The following is an 18,838-nucleotide window of genomic DNA, read 5'->3' as shown; positions in this document are numbered from 1 at the left end:
TGTTGTGAAATTGGAGAAGATATTGTTACATTTTATTCATTAAAATTACATAATGTCCTGATTTTGATAAACAGATAACTTCCATAAAAGTGAAAACAAATTTACAATGTATTTTTCTCCTATGAATTTTTTAAAAAGCTGATTTATTCATGAAAAAAATGAATAAAACCACCTCCTCACCAACAAGGTCATATTGTTAATATGAATTGCTTTTTTGCCTGATGGAGCTAGATACTGTCCATTGGGATGTTTTCTTTCATAAGCAAGTGCCAATCATGAAGGAAAAATTATCTGTGAAAAAAACACGTGGTCATTCTTCATCAGGGTGTATATTCTGTTTAAGGGAAATACCAGTACTCTTTGCTTCCATTAAATCACGTAGATTTCTGCTTCAGACTTAACTACCAATCTGGTTGACTGGAAAACTGCTGGGGAAAAAAGCCACTTAGGAAAAAACGTTCAGAGTCAGGCACGTCTTTTTCCCTGCTTTAGAGCAAGAGATACCAGTAACGCTTACTCCTAGAAAAACCTAGCTCTTATTATTTGTCATACCCCTAAAAGACATGCTGAAATCCTACTGCCCAGTACCTCAAAATTTGACTGTTGTTATCTGAGAAATAGACGCCATCCATTAAATTAAAATGAGGCCATACTGGGGTAGGGCGAACTCAGAACGCAATGTAATACTGTCTTTATAAGAAGACAGTCATGCAAAGAAACAGGAAGAATATCATGAAAGAAGCAAAAAAAAAAAAAAAAAAAAATGGAGTTACACAGCTCCAAGCCAAGGAACACCAAAGATTTCTAGAAAACTACAAGTATTTTAATCCATTCAAGCTACTATTTAAAAACTTAGACTATGTAATTTATAAACTTATAATACATAGAAATTTACCTCTCCTGGTTCTGAAGGCTAATAGGTCCAAGATTCAGGATTCAGAACATTCATTACACGGTGAGGACTGGCTTTCTGCTTCATAGGTGGTGTCTTCTTGCTCCATCTTCACATGGTGGAAGGCGCTACTGCACTGGGTCTGTTTTATAAGGGCACTAATTCTGTTCATGAAATATTGCCCTAATAACTTAGTCACTTCTCAAAGACCCCACTTTCTATTACTATAACACTGGGAATTAGGTTCCAATGTATGGATTCTGGGTGGACACAGATGTTCATATCATAGCAAGAAGCTAAGAGAAAAGCAATGGGCCATTTCTGCCTAGAGCCTTCTGAGGGTGCAGGGTTCTGCTGTTATCTTGTTTTTAGAATTTAGGCCTTCAGAATTGAGATAGTACATTTCTGTCTCTCCTACTCACCCAGTTTATGGCACATGTTAGACATCTTTAGAAAATTAATGATTTTTTTCAAGCTATGTTTATCATCACAGTCAATTTTACTTCATGGTATACTCTTGGAGGTTTTAAAATTAATACACTCATTAAAAAGATGCCAATGGTAGAAGAGACACTTCAGGTCATGCAGTCGTATCTCCTATCACTGAAGTATTTCTTTTGGAAGCTTTCTTGATACCAATGCTTAAATTACTAATAATCCAGCACACCAGTATAGACACAACAGGAGACAGGAGACAGCAGTTGTCATTTATACCAAGAAAACATTAGCAAGCAAATATTGCTAAATCTAAGTGAACAGAAATGGATTCTTTTTGTGTCAAAAATACCAACTGTAACTGATTTAAGCTAAAGTAAGAGTAACTAATTCATGTAAAAGAGAAGTTCCAGGTGGGTTTAATCTCAGAAGCAGCTTGGCAGAGAACTCAAATGTGCCAGTAAAATTAATATCTGATCTCTTGCTACCCAAAGTTGGTTCTAACCACAGGCTTGGTCTCTTCTGGGCAAAACATAGATAAAACAATGTCAGGTATGAAAACTCTAATCAAATGAGACAAGGACCACTGGTCTCTCAGCATGATATCTGAAGTTAATAAATAGTGGATTTGTTTCAGTTATCTGCTCACTTATTAAATATTCACTGGTCCAGAGTAGTGTAAAACCAACTCTGTACCACAAGGAGGGATAATATCTTTAAACAGAAGAAAAAAGGAGCGGGTCTTGAAAAACAAAGGTGAGTGCTCTTGATGGTAGAAAGAGGCAATTGTGGTTAATGAGGCACCAGTGAAAATCTACAAGACAAAAACAAATCTTCTCATATGTCAGTACATACAAGAAGAGGACAGATTTGTTTCTCCTGAGATATTTCAACATTTCATACAAGAAATATGTTTCTTTCCTAGGTCTGAAATAATGGAGAAAGGATAAAGAAACTTCAGGGTTATGTAAAAGAGTTGGAATGTCACATGCCAGCAAAGAGGCCTAAAGAAGGGTGATATTTTAAAGGGAGATGAACAAGGACTAGGACGTGGGGAGGATGGAAGGCAAGTGCAGGTTGGGTTGGGGACCCAGAATTCCATGCTGGCTTCACACTGAGAGGCCATCAAGACTTGGGCTAGGAGGGGCTAGAATCGGTGTTTTTAGAAGAGGTCTTTTAAAACTAATTAGCTTGGAAACAGACTGGCAAGCATGGTGATCATTCAAAGTAAAATACAAAGACCCAAGTCAGAACTGAGAAGGTGCAAGTGGAGAATATAGCAGCAACATGTGAATTTACAGGTCTTGGTTTTTGAGGAAAGGGAAGAATGAGGAAAAAGAACCACTAAAATATCTTTAGTAACCACTGGGAAAAGGCAGTGCCTTTAACCAATGCAGGAACGGATTTAAACAATGAGAACAAGGTGACGGGATGTGAGTTCAGTTTTAGATACGCTGATTGCATCTAAATACTAAAATATTTATATGAAGATATTTTAAATGCGTTCAGAAGTCTAGCAATCTGTCTGTCCGCCAAGTGCTTCCAAGAGGTCAGGGGATTAGTGTTGATCTCCTGCCCACATGTGAACAGAAAGGAATCTGAAAGGCAAACTTCATATGGATTCTTAATTCCTCCTTTACTTTAAGCTTGAAAGTCTCTCACTAAAATTATTTTACTGAGAATTTCCCCCAACTTAGTGTGTGTTCTCCATATTTGTCTCTTGAGACACTCTTTGTTTTTAGACCCCCGCGCTCCTTGGGGTAAGGACTTTGTCATTAATTTCAAGCAGATGAATATATTACATGGTGCCATGTGTATTTATAGAGCTTTGCTAAGTAATGATGATTCAGATTTGGTAATCAGCACTTGTGATGATCATATGGTTATGCAGATCAACACTTACTATGCAAAAATCATTTCCTATAGGGGCAGATGTGCTGGTCTCCCTTTTAGTAAATTTTCAGATCAGTAAATTTCTTGCAATATAAAAGTCAATTTAGCCTTATGTCTTTGGTTGTCTTCTTGTTACCCACAGGAACAAAGAATGCAACTCCTTTCTTTGGCTCTCAGCTGCTGAAGGTAGCATTAACAACAACTTATTGTAGCAATTTCAATGAAAAACATGCCTTTTATGAATCAAGTGGTGATTTTGTTTTATCAAGTCAAAAAATTTACAGTTAAAACAAGTGAAAATATTTAAAATACGACCATCCAAATGTAGTTCCTACATTGAAATATATTGATATTCTACTAGAAATTGGAAATAATAATTTTCACCAACTTTTTTGGAGGATGACACCTGCTTTGAGATTTCAGATTTAACTTGTCTTTATAATCTCCTTATTTTCTTTAATAACTTCAAAAACACATGTACCACTATCTTAAAGATATTAGCAAAGTCTCTATCAAATTTAATAGTATTCTATTAAATAGTCAATAATAGCAACCTAAGATATATAGATATAAATCCAATATAGAAGGAAAGAAACAGAAGAAGAGAACAGAGTAGTAAAGAAAATAAGAAAAAAGAAGAGAGAGAAAAATTAGAAAGTTTAATTTTTTAATATCTACAATATTAGGCCACAAGCATAACAAAGTAAATCCTTTTAAAAGGAATCCTTGTGTTCTGGGGAAGTTTTCATGCTTAAATTTTTCAACATGCTCTCAAGTAAAATTTTCTATAACTTCAACTGGCCACTCAGAAATCTGTAACCATTTCCCCCTTATTTATCTGAATCATCACCACCAATTGAAATCTCTGTGATATCCACTCCTTTGTAGTTGAGAGAGAACTCTAACCAAAAAACCTAGCAATTAAGTGACATTATATTCCTCATCTCTCCAATAAAATCCTCAATAATAACAGGAATATGTTCAAGTACCCAGTTATAGTCAAGGAGCCACATAAAATAATCATCCTCCAACAGAAGATATTAATGATGACAGCTCCAACACACTAGCTACTGCAAACATGGTAAAATCTGCTGTTATATGATCATTCTCCCTTCTCAAGCGGCAACCAGTGGATGAGGAGGAAGTTACAAACTGATTTTTATATATGTAAATGTATTTAAATTTCACTTCTTAATGCTCACCTTAGCAATCAACTAGAAATATTGCGAAAAGTTTTCTTAAATACTGCAACAATTCTTCTTTTCTTTGTTTATGTTGTATAAAGATTCATGTGGAGAACAGCTTGCCATTTTTTATATTTTTAGAGGTCTTCGTTGAAAATGTGGTTCTATCAAATCTTGGTGGGAATAAGTAGTTGAAAAGCAATATGATAATGGACAATATCTGATTGTAAACTAGATTCACTCAGAAAATGAGGTTTTCTGGCATCCAAAATCTTTCTTCTCAATTTCCCCATATTGATCAGGTGGAAAAGTATAAAAGCGAGGACGCACTAGACACATAGAAGGGAAATTAGACAAATTGTGAATGATCCTATAAAGTGAAATGGTAGAGGCAGATCAAAACCTCCAGAAAAGCTTAAATGTGATAACAAAGAAAAGAAAGATAACTCTAGCAATTTTCTGATTGTCTTTCCTCCTAAGTATTCCAGCAAAATTATTATTAGACTATTGCTTTAGTCAGGGTAAAAGGGGAGTAGGATGCATGTCTTATTTGTGTGATACTTTATAAAGAAACCTATGTAGGCCAAACTATTGTGTCTTAGAAGATTTAAATGTGTGATGCATTAATTTTTCTTTTTAAATTTCATAACCATTATAAAAATAAAATCAGAAAAATCCTAATTCATTTTTTCTAGTAGCTAGACTACTGACATGTAATTGGATGGGAAAGGACTTCAGACGCAAAAAAATCTGAAATACAGGTAGGAAGTAATAATGCCTTGTTCACGTTTACAGACACATAGTTTTAAAAAATTACTCAAACGCTCTATAAATACTATTGTAAGTTTGCTCAAGTTAGGGTCATTCATTACACACAATGTTTAGAAAAACTATTCACAAACTTGAAACTGGCTTATTCTGGAAAAATAATTTAAAACAATATTGTAAGAAATGTATATTTTTATACAATTCTCCAAACTGTGAGCCTGCAAGTCATTTATAGCAGTTACCATTTTGGAAATTAGAGGATCTTTGCTCATTGTCTTAAAAAGGAGATGGAAAGATATAGAACTATACTAATTAAAAAACAAAAATCAAGTTTGTATATATTTCCTCCTCCCCTCACACATACTTCCATTTATGATTTCTAATTCTTAGGTACAACGTCTATGCATTCTTAAACATAAGAAACCAACATCTGGTTGTGCAATGGCCACATTCATCTGCATTCTGTATTACAGATCTCAGTAAATAGAAATGGGTCATTCATTCCTTTCAACTCTGTAAAGATAAATAACAAACAAATGCATAAGCAGCGACACACACACACACATATTTGAGTTGTGGTTTATATCTGTATGTCTGTGCAAAGCTTCATGAACTCAGAGGTGCGCATCTGAAAGGTGAGTGGATTATGGACGTGTTGCAGGTAACTGTGCTGTGAGGAGGTAAGACCTGGTCCAAAGAGGTGATCAATCAGTAAGGGCATGAGCGGAAGGACACAGTGCCCTTCTTGGCTCTCCCTTCACACTCTGCTTTCTATATCCCATGGAAGAAGCCACTATCCTCTAACCAGACCCTTCCACCATGCTGCCAACCAGGTAATGACTGAAAGTTCTAAAACAGGAGCCAAAATGAACCTCTCCTCCTTTAATTTACAGGCATCCTGGATTGTATCCCTATGATAAGGAAGGTAATGCACACAGACACCTGGGAACCAGGTTCTCTTAGGGCTAGTGCGAGCTCCTCAATGCCTGGCTATCCCTTGAAGCCGGCTCAAGACTGCCAGATATCCTGCTTTATAGAAGTGTCACATTGTTTCTTCTGCTGTTCATTTGTTTATGTGTGTGTGTGACTTCTAAAGCATATAAACAAATTTGTATCTGAGGGTATCCCGGGGTTATGTATGTTGCATGTCGGTGAATCAGCAAATAACAGCGTCTCAAATTTAGATACTGGGCGAAATGCTCACATCAGAATTACGTCTCAAGGAGAAAAGCTTTCCTTCGCCTGTTAAAGAAGAATTTGTCCCCTCTTGCCCCAAGCCATACATTCTTATTTCAAACCTTCCCTCTCTGCCTTTTCTATACCTTCCATTCTGTCCCTCCTCGATCTCAGTCTCTCAATATTTCTTCCGTGGTCTTGCATTGAAGAAATACTGACCATAGCTCTACTTTAAAGCCTATACCTTATCAGTCAACCCCGTATTATTTTCATCAGCCTCCCTTTTCCCTAATATCTTCAATTTTTCCCAGGTAACTTCTATTCTGTTAAATATCATCTCCTTTTGTACTGTAAGACTATTTTTCCAAAAATATATTTCTCTCTACACACTAATTATCTTCAACCTTTTTTCCCTTTAACGATGATTCTCTTGCATTCTGAGCTATCTTGAAAGTATAGTCCAGGCTTGGTGCCTTATTTTCCATATTTAAGCACTTCTTAAGTGAGACAAATTCACTCTGTGGAAATAAGATCCTAAAGGTTTGTTTTTTCTTTGCTCTCTAAATTTCTTGACTTCCTTTTTGCATGTGACAGCTGAGCCTTCCCAAATTTCCTTGAATCAGTTTCCTGCCTTTAATTTCTGTGACATTCCATTATCCACCTACATATTTTTAAATTTAATTTTGAAAAATGTTTTGTATAATTTTATGACATTTAGTGTTTTCAGTTGTAAAACTAATACTAGTCAATTAAAAATTGAAAAAAATTGCATGAGATCTTTTAATAAGCTATGCTGGTACAACTGGATATCCACATGCAAAAAGGCAAAGTTGAAATCTTACATCACAACATATACAAAAATTAACTCAAAATTAAGTATAAATATTTATAGCTTGGATTAGGCAATATTTTCTTGAATATGGCACCAAAATCACAGGTGACAAAAAATAGACAAGTTGAACCTCATCAAAGTCAACAACTTGTGTGATTCTAAGTATAGCATCAAGCCAAAGAAAAGACAACCCACAGAACTGGAGAAAACATTTTCAAATAATATATTGTTTAAGGGACTTGTTTACAGAGTATATAAAGAACACAACTCAGTAAAAGGCACTCTAATTCCAAAGTGTGCACTGAATTTGAGTAGCCATTTCTCCAAATATAATATACAAATGGAAAATAGGCAAATGAAACATGTTCAATATCACTAGTTTCACAGAAATTCAAATCAGAATCATGATGACATACAATTTCATACATCTACAAGGATGCTGAATTAAAAAAGAAAGGAAACTACGTCTTGACATCTACGTGGAGAAGTTGGAATCCTAATGCAGTGCTGTTGCAAACATTTTGGGAAAGATTGCAGCTCTGAGCATACTAAAAGCTATGGAACCGTACACTTTAAGAAAGGGGATTTGTAGGGCTGGGGATTTAGCTCAGTGTTTCCGCTGCCTGAGTCACAGGAGCAAGGTCACGAGTTCGATCCCCAGTACCGAAAAAAAAAAAGGAGATTTGTAGGGATAGGAAGGTGATCTAGGGAGGGGAGGACCAGGAAGGAAAGTGAAAGTAAAAATAATTAAAATTGTGAATATAATTATTATGTATTACAAACATAAACCAATAAAATAGAAAAGGTAAATTTTTGCCATGTGAATTGCACTAGCAGTTGTAAATTAATTCCTGTTACAAAAGCTTTGAAATATAACTTATTAAATATAGCAGATTTTGTTCCTGGACCCATAATAATCCAGGCACGCTGGGTTCTGGTTGGTGGCAGCTCTTGTAGTGATTTGGGAATCCAGCGTCCTTCCAAATTTTGGCTTTGATATCATCTAAGGAAGGGCTTGGGAGTTTTTCTGTAAAGAGCCAGATAATAAATATGTTAGGCTTTGCAGGCTGTAGGTCTGGGTTGCAACTACTCAACTCAGCTGTTGCACTACAATGCAGCAATAGACAATGTGTAATGAATGAGCATGGCTGTGTTTCAACCAAATTCTTCACAAAACAGGCACCAGTGCACATCTGGTCTGCATGCCATACTTGACCACCGTAACTCTAGAGTCTTGTAGTCCGTCTGTGTCCAACCAGCAAAAGAGAAGTTTAGAGGAAGTATATCTGCTTCAACATAGTCAGCCTGTAAATTCTACCTAAACACTTCCTATTGTGTATTCAAAACCACCACTAGGTTACTTAAAATTCCCAATATACATATATAAATGCTATGCTATTTATAATGCAATGCTGTATAAATAGTTGCTATATTCTATTGCTTAGAAAATAGCAAAAAGGAAAAGTCTGTACATGTTTGGTACAGACATAAGTTTCATTTTTGAAAAATTTTGATCCCTGATTGGTTACAACACTCACAGACACAGAGCCTTTGATAGGCAAGGGCTGACTATAGTTTGTATCTGTTTTATTCTTTTCTCTTTTCTGTTCTCAGATCCACTAGATTTCTAGGGCTTCCTTGTCGAAGTACCACAAATAGGGTGACTTAAAAGCAGAAGTTTACTATGTTGTAATTCTGAAAACCAGTAGTGTGAACTTAGGGTGCTGGCAAAGCCACGCCTCCTCTGAAACCAGGAGGAGAATCCTTTTATTTTTCCTTTGGGATCTTAGTGGTTTGCTGACTGTGTTTGCATGTCTTTGGTTTGCAATTGAACAATTCTATTCACTGCTCTGTCACTTGGCAGACGGTCTCCTTGTGTGTCTTTTTCCATGACCATCTAATTATAAGAACGTGAGGAGCTAGGGTTTGGGACTTTACTGTTTCTCTTTTGGGGTCACAACTGAATTTATGAGACAATGGTCCAAGCCTTCATTACCTATTTTACAGATAAGTGCATTAGTTTTTTCTTCATAATTTTCTTTCCTTTGAAAATATTGAAATATTTCCTTCTCTCCTTATGTATTTCAAAAACAATGACGCTTGCCTAGTGTAGTATAAATGTGGTATTCAGGGCTTTGAATTAGAAGTTGAGTGGCCTTTGACAAATCATTTCCTAAATCTCAGGTTTTTCCTCTGTTAAAAAGACATCATAATATCTACTCCATGGCATAATCATGAGGGTTAAATTAAGTAAAAAATGGAATATGCTTCCCAAGTATAATGCCTGGGGTGAATTCCAAGTTTCTCTCAATAAATACTCTGTCTGAATTTATAACCCCGATCATGACACTCTCTTATTTTAAAATGTTTAACACTGTTAATGTCTTAAAAATTTTTTAGAATGACTCATGGAGGTTAGCATTGTTTGCCCCTATGATACGCTCAATAATCATTTTCTTCATGAACTTTTAAAAGAAAGGTATTTGATAAAATGATACTGTGCTTTCAAAATAACACAACTCTCTATAAAAAAGAACATTTTTAGAAGAATAGGTCAAAGAAAAAATAAAGATATATCTGGCCAGGTTGAATTCATTAGCATTCTTTATGAGTCATCTCAACAATATTTTGCTCATATAAGAAATATGTACATTATTTTAAAGTGAGCTGCTGAAGGTAAAAAATGTTTCGTATTTTAAAATAAACAAAATTTCCTTTAAATAACAAACTGCTGTTGAATCTCAGCATTTATTTGTTTTTAACCCCTATATCAATCTGTGCTCATATGTATTCCACTCACAATACACAGCTTCAACATTCTTTTCTCTGAAAAATTTCACAGCAGTCTAAGTAGTGTTAACCTCATTCCTTTTATCTTCTAATGTATGAAAATCTGAAATGGAATTAAATTTCAAAGCTGAAAGCCGAATTAGTGATCATTCAATTTTCTTTTATCAATGAGAAAATCCTACCTGAACAATTATGTGATTGCCACCTGCTGCTCATTAGTGCCAAAGCTGGAATTGTAGCTGGGGCTCATGTCTAGTGCTCCCTGCAGTCAATTTGGAGATAATGAACGGGAAGCCCAGAGAACTCTGCATGGAAACCTTCCCATCCTGTCATTGCGGGTGTGGGGTACACAACATTAATATTGCTGAAAAAGTAAATAAGAAATTTCAGCATACAGAAAGGCCCAAGCCTTTGTAATACTCAATTCAGGAAAAAAATGGAAAAGGGGGATTGAAAAATCTTTCTTTCATAGAGCATATGCTGCGTGCATGTAAATTGCCTGAGAATTTTGTCCAGAGAGGTTGGGGTGTGATAGAGCTCAGGGCACTGCCTGGCAGGCAGCCTGCACTCCCGAGGGGCTCTTGGCTGATGTGGTTGCTTCTGCTTCCTGGACACACTTGGAATACACAGTTCAAACATGTGGACTCTACAGTCTCTTGGATGTCTAAGGGGCCTGGGCCAAAGACCCTACATTTTCCTTTCAGTGATCATAACACTTGCTGTTTCTAGTGCTGATTTGACCCTTAGCTCTATTCTATTTTAAAGTTATACCTATTTTTTCTATTGTATATAACATTAGAGTAGAAAATATTTTTGAAGGAAGAATTATGACATATACATCTTTATCTCCAGTATCTGGCAATCCTTGGTCAGGATCGATTATAAAGTTAAGGAAAACAATGTTAGGGAGAAAAGTCCAGATTCAAAGTAAGGCATTCCCTTTTAAATATTGGTGGTTGAATCAGTCGAGATTAGGGTGGATAAGAAGGAGATGTCTAGCACGTAAATGGTCTAGTTAGAATTCCCCTCTACTTGCTAAATTCAGAAAAGTTAGCATCTTTTATAGCATTCAGGTTCATATCACAACGCCATTTCCTGCTCTGTTTTTCACTGTCTTCTGACAACCAGATGAAAGTTGCAATAAAAATATAAATAATAGGTGATCTGTGCCAATTTAAGAATGGATTGCATAGGGACTGACTTTACAAGTGGTTATTCCAGTAATATATGTTTATATGTCATAACAATTTTGCTGTCTTATCTATCTTTCAATTGAGAGAACTCAGGTAATGAATAGTTATATAATAGGGACCCTCTACATTTTATATATCATGTGTGTTTGTGATTTATTACTTCCAGAAGAAAATACAGAAGTGATTTTTACTGTACAGAAAAAAAAAGAAGAAATCAACCAAGGACCCATCTACAGTTGAATTATAGGGAATATGTTAGACAGGATTCCAGAGTTTTGCTACACAGGGACAGAATAAATCAGATGGACTTTCTGGGAGAGTGGAGCATCCACATCTTTTCCAAAGAAGAAAAAGGCACTGGAAAATCCTGCTGTTGTTACTTTTCTTGACAAGAAGAAATGACAGGCATAACAATATTAGGTGGCAAAACTAAACATCATTTATATAGTCACATCATTTCTCCCTCTCATTTGGTTCACTTCTCCATTTCCTTTCAGTTCTACACTGATCTGCAATATTTGTGAACTATATAACATATAACAATCATTTGTGTTCTAGCAGATTGCTCTTGTATCTTGGACTACAAAGCTGTGCTGAGCTAAAGATAGTGAAGACTGGATTTTTTTCATGCACGTTGAGGACTGACTGAATCGGAGAGGGAATGACTTTCAAAGATGGCGTCTTGCTTTTTAAAGGTGAATGTCAGTGACAATAGGGCGGGAATGCCAACAGACAGCTTCAGTACCTTCGTCCTTGATCCCAGACTGTCAGGCACTGGCTACCACTGATGATCCCGCACCCAACAGCTAACTGTGCATAGAACTAAAGAGAGAGGAAGAGAAGGCCCCAAATGCTAAAAATCCAAGGAAAAGAGTCTCTGCATACCGGTGACTAAGGCAACAAGGTACATATTGACATCCAGAATAAAAGCTCTCTAGAAGTATTTCTCTAGCATGCCTAGCAATGCTTGTACTTTTGTTTGGGCTACTTCTTTGCTTACTTCATCTCTTGTCTTTCTACAAGCAGAAGAACCACATAGGACGTGTGACCTGTGGGAAGGAAGCCGTTGAGGGTGGGTGTAGCAACTAGTTAGTGCCAATACTGACCGAGGAGCATGTTGAAGAGTGAAAAACAACTAATGGAGTCCTACCTTAGACTTTTGCTGTGGTATGGACAGGATAAAAAGCCCCTATTCCCACAAGACTGCCTCTTCTCTTGAGTATTATCAGGAAGGGCTGAACACAACATAGAAAAGAGAATAAGGTGATGTCCGGATTTTACTCTTATCAAATTCCTCCAAGGAATCTTTATTTGAAATGGTCCTCTTTCTAGCATAAATAATTTTAAGAAGAAAAAACAACCCCGATAAAGAGAATTAAGCTAAGATATGAAAACATTAGAGGAAAATAAGATACAGGTTCAAGGTGACACCAAAGATAGTTAATTCTGTCTGCTTTGTTTGTGGATACTAGCACATGACCAGTAGTACAGAAAATGATGTTTTTGAGCACCTGCCTAGCAACCCACTTTGGAACTGCTTTTCTTCTTGCTCTCTGGTGCCAGCTAGCTTCCTCCGTAATTGCCCATGTATTCCTGCTGTGCCTGGCCATGCCATGCTGTTTTCCTGAAAACCTTCATTCTATAATGCTAAATGTTTAACATATAATAACAGGCTGTATTCATTGTGTGCTTTTAGTTTGCCAGAATCCATTTAAAATATTTTACATTATTAATCTATTTAATTCTCACAATAGCACTTTGACATGGGTCTTAGCCTCATCCTACAGATGAGAAAATTATGAATTTAACATGGATAGACCACATAGCAACAGATGGCAGAGGTGAGATTTTGGCATAGATGGACTGATATTGGTGCCTAATCATGGACAGTGAAATATTTCCTATTTTGAAATGTTTTGCCATATTTTTCTTTCTTAAAAAAGAATGCTTACAGCACCACAAATAAAACAAATAAATAAATAAACAAACAGAATATTAGTCTATTATTTATTTTGAACTTTGTATGATTTGCAAAAATAAAACTACCCATTGCACAATTTCTCTATGATTCTGGGAAATTGATAGGATTATTGCACAATTATCAATTTCAATTTAGGAAATTTTTTAGGCTGGCCACTAACTCCAATTCATTTATTATAATTTTACAATCTGGTACATTGGACAAATGCAAAATAAAAATCTAATTTGAGTGAGAGGAAATCCCAGGTGGTCTAATCCCAGATATAATGGGATAAGAATGGCTAACATTTAAGGAAACTTCCAGAACTAAAGTTTGACTGGTTTGTAAATTGCTAGAAATTATTGTCAAAGTGAAAATGATTTTCTTATTCAGGATATTTAAAATGATTTTCTTATTCAGGATATTTAAAACCAAATTGGACAAGACTGCAGGGAATTCTTCTCAAGAGCAAAGAAACTCTATTAAGCTGTTTTAAAATATTTCTCCATTTCCAAGGATATTATATTACTATATTACATTCTCATCTATTTGGAAAGTGAGCCATTTCTCTAAGAAAATGTGATTTCTTAATACTCCATTAAAAGCAAACTAGTCAAAGGAAAATAAATAACAACTTTTTTACAGCAGGCCAAAGAAGTCACGATCAATGCTAGGGTTTATGATGACATAAACTTTTCCTAGACACTGAAGCAAGACATTGCTCCTAGTACTCTACCATCTGCTGCAGATATTTTAAAATTCTAAAGCACTAACAATGATGCAATTTGCTACATTTTGAGCTGCATTTTACAACTCTCTCTTGCTGAATTACTATTGATGACATTAAAACCCTTTACAAATCAAGACAGCACATTTGCTTGCTGTTGCCACCAGAGAGCTGTCAGCTACTCTTTCTCTGCTGGAGTGTACCTGCTACCTACTCTTCAGGCAGCAACATTTAAACCATTTTAGTGAATAAAAAACAGGACAGAAATCATTGTCCATGTTCATTATCACTTATAAGAGAAAATGCCCAGGGAGAAGACAGACACTGACTTCAAGAAGAAATAAATTGTGAAGCAGCATGAAAAATAGTGTATATTTTCTCATTTTCTTACAAATAAAAGTGTTCTCTAGACTGCTGGAAACAAAAAAGACCAGGAATAAACAGAGTAAGTTCTACAATATAGAAGGAACAAGGAGCTAAAATGTTTCCTTATGTGCACAGATATCAAAATTAGAGAAATAACAGAAAATAAGTATCCTGAAGAAGAAAAACATTGCAAAAATTGAGATGTAAATGTTTGGAAAAGATTCAGAATTTTAATTTTGTCTTGAAAGTTGAGTAAGTTATAATTGAACAAGTACAAGTTTCAATGATAGGTAGATTTTAATAACTCCAATTTCAAAATTATTTTCAACCAGTGACGTGATACTGGCTTTTCTGCAATAATGTTTTCTTAGTGGAACAGAAAGAATAAAAATTATCAGAAATTATGAAAGAAGTTTCAACTTAACTCAACACCAGATAAAATGTGGTTACCAATTTTAACCTTCAGAAACTATTAGCAGCTGTTACTTTCTAAAAGTGACCATAATATTTAAACATTCACCCTGGAAAAATGACACCTGTCTGGAAAAAAAATCCCAGCAGTATAAAATATGTTTTCATCCATTTTATGGGACATATATTAAAACAGATTTTCATATAAACAAAAACAATAATTTTTTGCATTCTTGGTTAGTTTTTTCCCTTAATATTAGGATATTTTAAAAAAGATTTTCTTCTTAGTATATTTGTAGGAAAATGGAAGTGTCTTGAGACCATGATATTGGTCTCATGAAATAAATCAGTTGTACAAGCTTAAATATCAAATAGTTTCTCTTATATGAGAAACCTAAAGTATAAATAAGTTAAAGAACAAAATTAAAAAATTGATAACAGAAAACAGGGAGATAGGTCTTTCGCAAATGAGAAGGGACATAAAAAGAATTAAGATGTAGTATATAAACCAACTCTTCTTGAAGAAAGTAATCATTCTGTACTGCAAACATGTAGTAATAAAAATAAAAATAAAAAATGAAAGATTTTTGCTTCTTTATTGCTGACATGAATCTGTTATGGAAACCTGGAGACCTGTATCTACAATTGTCTTTGATTAGTAGATTTTTTTCTTGTTTACTAGAAAATATATTTGAATTTTTATGTTAAAATAACTTACTTGTACATAGAAAAATAATTTATTTTTAAGACAATTTAAAAAATCACATTACATCACATAACAGTCTGACTCTAATGTTCTATGGCATAAAATGAGAGGAAGGTAAGTGACTTCATAAACAACACTGAAAACATAGTCACTATGCTTGGAAGGGCAAGATGTTTATCTTCTTATTTCTATTATTGAGCACTTAGTTAAAGAACTGTAAAATTGTAAGCAGATGGCTGGCCAAGATGTAAATGAAACACTTCGTGAAAAGACACTGACATCCATAAAAGAGAAAAAAGAGCCATCCATGAAATGATTCTGCATCTTCATCCTTCCTTACCAAGTGTTCTCTCCCCAGAATCTTTCTGTCACATATCATAATAGAAATGGTAACAGCAGTATCACCATCCCAAAGATAGATACTTTATGTAGATTTTTCTTATCCACACAATCCTAAAAGATGGGTGGATACTCTTACTGTTGCTTATAAATGAGGAAAATGAAGCTCACACAGGCAAATGTTGCACAAGACCTGAGGCCTAAGAAGCAGCTTAGTCTTGGGTCTTATATCCACTTGTACTTGGGACAGTCCACTACCGGAGCCTACACTCCATGTCACATATTTTGCCCCTGTGTTTTGAGTTGATTGCCTGTAATTGTTTTGGGGGGAGTTGGCTAAAGTGGGCAACCCAAAGATTTAAACTTAAATGTTTAAAAAGCCATTAAGTGAAAATTCCACTTTTCTATACTCAGGAAGAAAAGTGGGAAACAGGTGAACATGCATATGAAATAAATTTCACCCATGAAGGCACTCATTAAATTAGAAATGTCTGTATCAGGTGACTCCTTGTAGCACCTACAGATTTTGGATGGTGTTCATGAATCCAGTGAATCCTCTTCCCCACTGTCACCCTGTGCCTGTCAGTCTCTCCTCTTCTAAATGCTTAATTGGCCAAAGGAGACTCATTCTAGGTTCAATCCTTTGTTAGAATCAAAACACACCATCGTGAGGTTAAGAACAAAGTTATGGTTGGAGGAGGTGATGCAACTTTCCATCCTTTATAGAATCTGTCAGAATCTGCCACTCCAATCTATTACCTTTGACCAACCCCTTTGACCCAACAGCAGGAGCTGACCTTGGACACCCAGGACTCTTCTTTCCTAGCTTGAAGACCCAGAAGTAAATACTTCTAGCTTCTTCATAACTTGTCATGATGATGCATGAGCAATGATACTAGTGTGAACATTGCTAATTTAAAATGTGGTCCTGGACTTCATCATCAATAGACAATTATCTATCTAAAGAGCTTCTAGACTTTATATTGAACTATGATTCCCAGTTTATAGGGAAAAAAGACCAAGCTTGGTCTTAAAGCAAAATTTTAATTATGTGGAAAGTGCATGAATTCCCAAGAAAAATTACCATAGAGTGAAACCTAGGGAGAAGTCTACAACTAAATAGAATAAAGCAGCCATAATTATAAACAGAAAGAATATCCCCTCTAACCAATCCATCGTGATAAAGGCAGCTTCCTCTGAAAGAAATGCTTGATATTCAAGGAAGTAACATTTTAAGTTAGACAATCCTTTACCTTTTGTTCTGCTTTATTTTTTGTAATTACATGTAAAGAGTTAATCAAGGAAGTCCTTAGTGTGCAGCAGAAGGTGAAGGGGTTGTGTAAGATCTTCAGCATCTTGGTCACTTAATTCATTAAAGTATAACACTCGGCTCCCCATGTTATACTTAAGAAGAGGTATTTGTTTTCTACGTGCTTTATTGTTCATAAAAATAAAAGTACAATTTCCCAGTAAAAACAAAGCAGCAGGAACCCAACACCTAGGTAATTCTTGGCTGCCTTTGAAACTCTACAATGATGCATTGAAGTTATTTGCCCTCTCAATATTTAATAATGGTTAAAGAAGATACCGGTACCTGTCTTAGAAAATTATATAAACCTTCATGAATTAATATTTACAAAACAATTCATATTTCTTGAAGTCCTTCAGCTTCTAAGCATTAAAACAGTACAATAGTTTAAAATTGTTTTAATATTTTGGTTTTATTTGAAATCATTCTCCCCTCTCAATATTAGTAAAAACAACAAGCAAGCAAACAAATAAAAACACACACAAAACAACCAAAAAACACACATCCAATAAGCCAAAGAACAGCATTCTGCACTGTCAGTAAGGCAGCTTTCTTTTGCCTTGACAATATCTTTGTAGGTCTGCTTGTTAATCATTTTACTTTATTATTTATTCCATATATATTTCCATGAAGAGTTCTTAACTTGATGAAAATCTGATTTCTTGATCCACAATCAAATCTCACTATGGCCAGCTGCTATGTCTTCATAACTGTGAAAATATTACATCTCTTTGCAAGTTGGCTTTAATACAAGGAAGGTTACTAAACTAACCCAATTAAATTGAGTATATCTGCAAGTTTAGATGATTATTGCTGTTGTCTGTGAGGGCTGGGATCCAAAGTGATGGATTGCTGGCTACCCAAGTGAATTCTAAAGGGGAAAAATATCCCTTCTCGGATTAGCTTGAATTGGCTTACATAAAGGTTTTATGATGCAAATTGGAGATATTGGACTTAGTAACAACCTACACTATCTGTTATCATCTCCTGTCTCATAGTCACAGGAAGCTTTCTTGAGTATGACGCTCCATCCTCATTAATAAGCTCTGTGTTGTACATCTTTGTCTGTTATGAAGCTGCCATACCTTGTCACCAATTATAGACTCTGAAAAGACCCATCTCATTATAGTACTTAAATTGCTTGTTCCAGAAGGTGATGCTCGGTGTGTCTCTTCTGCCTCTTGCCAACAGGAAAATCACCCTTGAAGTGAATAGATGTCAGTCAAAAGCTACAAAAGAAAAGCAAAAAAATTAATAAAAAACCTGGCTAGAATATTTATCAGCTTATTGCACAGAAAAGAATATAGATCAAACAAAATAAATTGCAAGACTAAAAGGGACACTTTCAAACATTTTTAATCTCATGAAACTTATCTATCCATGAATTTGGAGCCAAGCAAATATTCTTCAATGTGAATCCCATGTGTGAGCCAAAGGAGATTGTTTGCCATCCTGTCATTGTGGCACTGAATGAAAGATGCAATGTTAAATAATGATTTTTCTCTCTTTCCATCGCATCTCTTGAATGATAGGAAACTACACACAATGCAAGAGGATTCTTTTTTTGGATGACAAAACACTGAATTGCAAAGATGGTCCATGGGATTATTTCATAAACTGTGATTGATCAGTAAATTGAGATATCAAGTAACGAATTGCTGAACCAACTGGTCACAGCAGTGTACAGCAGAATGCTTTTCTGCCAGAACGGTTTTCATAGCAAGCTTGAAAGTATATAAAATATTTAAAATCCATTCAAAGAACAATTATCTCTAGGTGCAAAAAGTTTAATTTATTTTATTCTATTTCAAAAGAAAAGAAAAATCTTCCCAAGTTCACCTAACAATAACTCCATTC

The sequence above is a fragment of the Heterocephalus glaber genome, unplaced genomic scaffold, assembly GCF_053883595.1.
Source record: "Heterocephalus glaber isolate CG9 unplaced genomic scaffold, H.glaber_assembly_v1.0 deba00001465, whole genome shotgun sequence".
NCBI lineage: Eukaryota > Metazoa > Chordata > Mammalia > Rodentia > Bathyergidae > Heterocephalus > Heterocephalus glaber.
Note: the sequence above shows the minus strand (reverse complement) of the source record.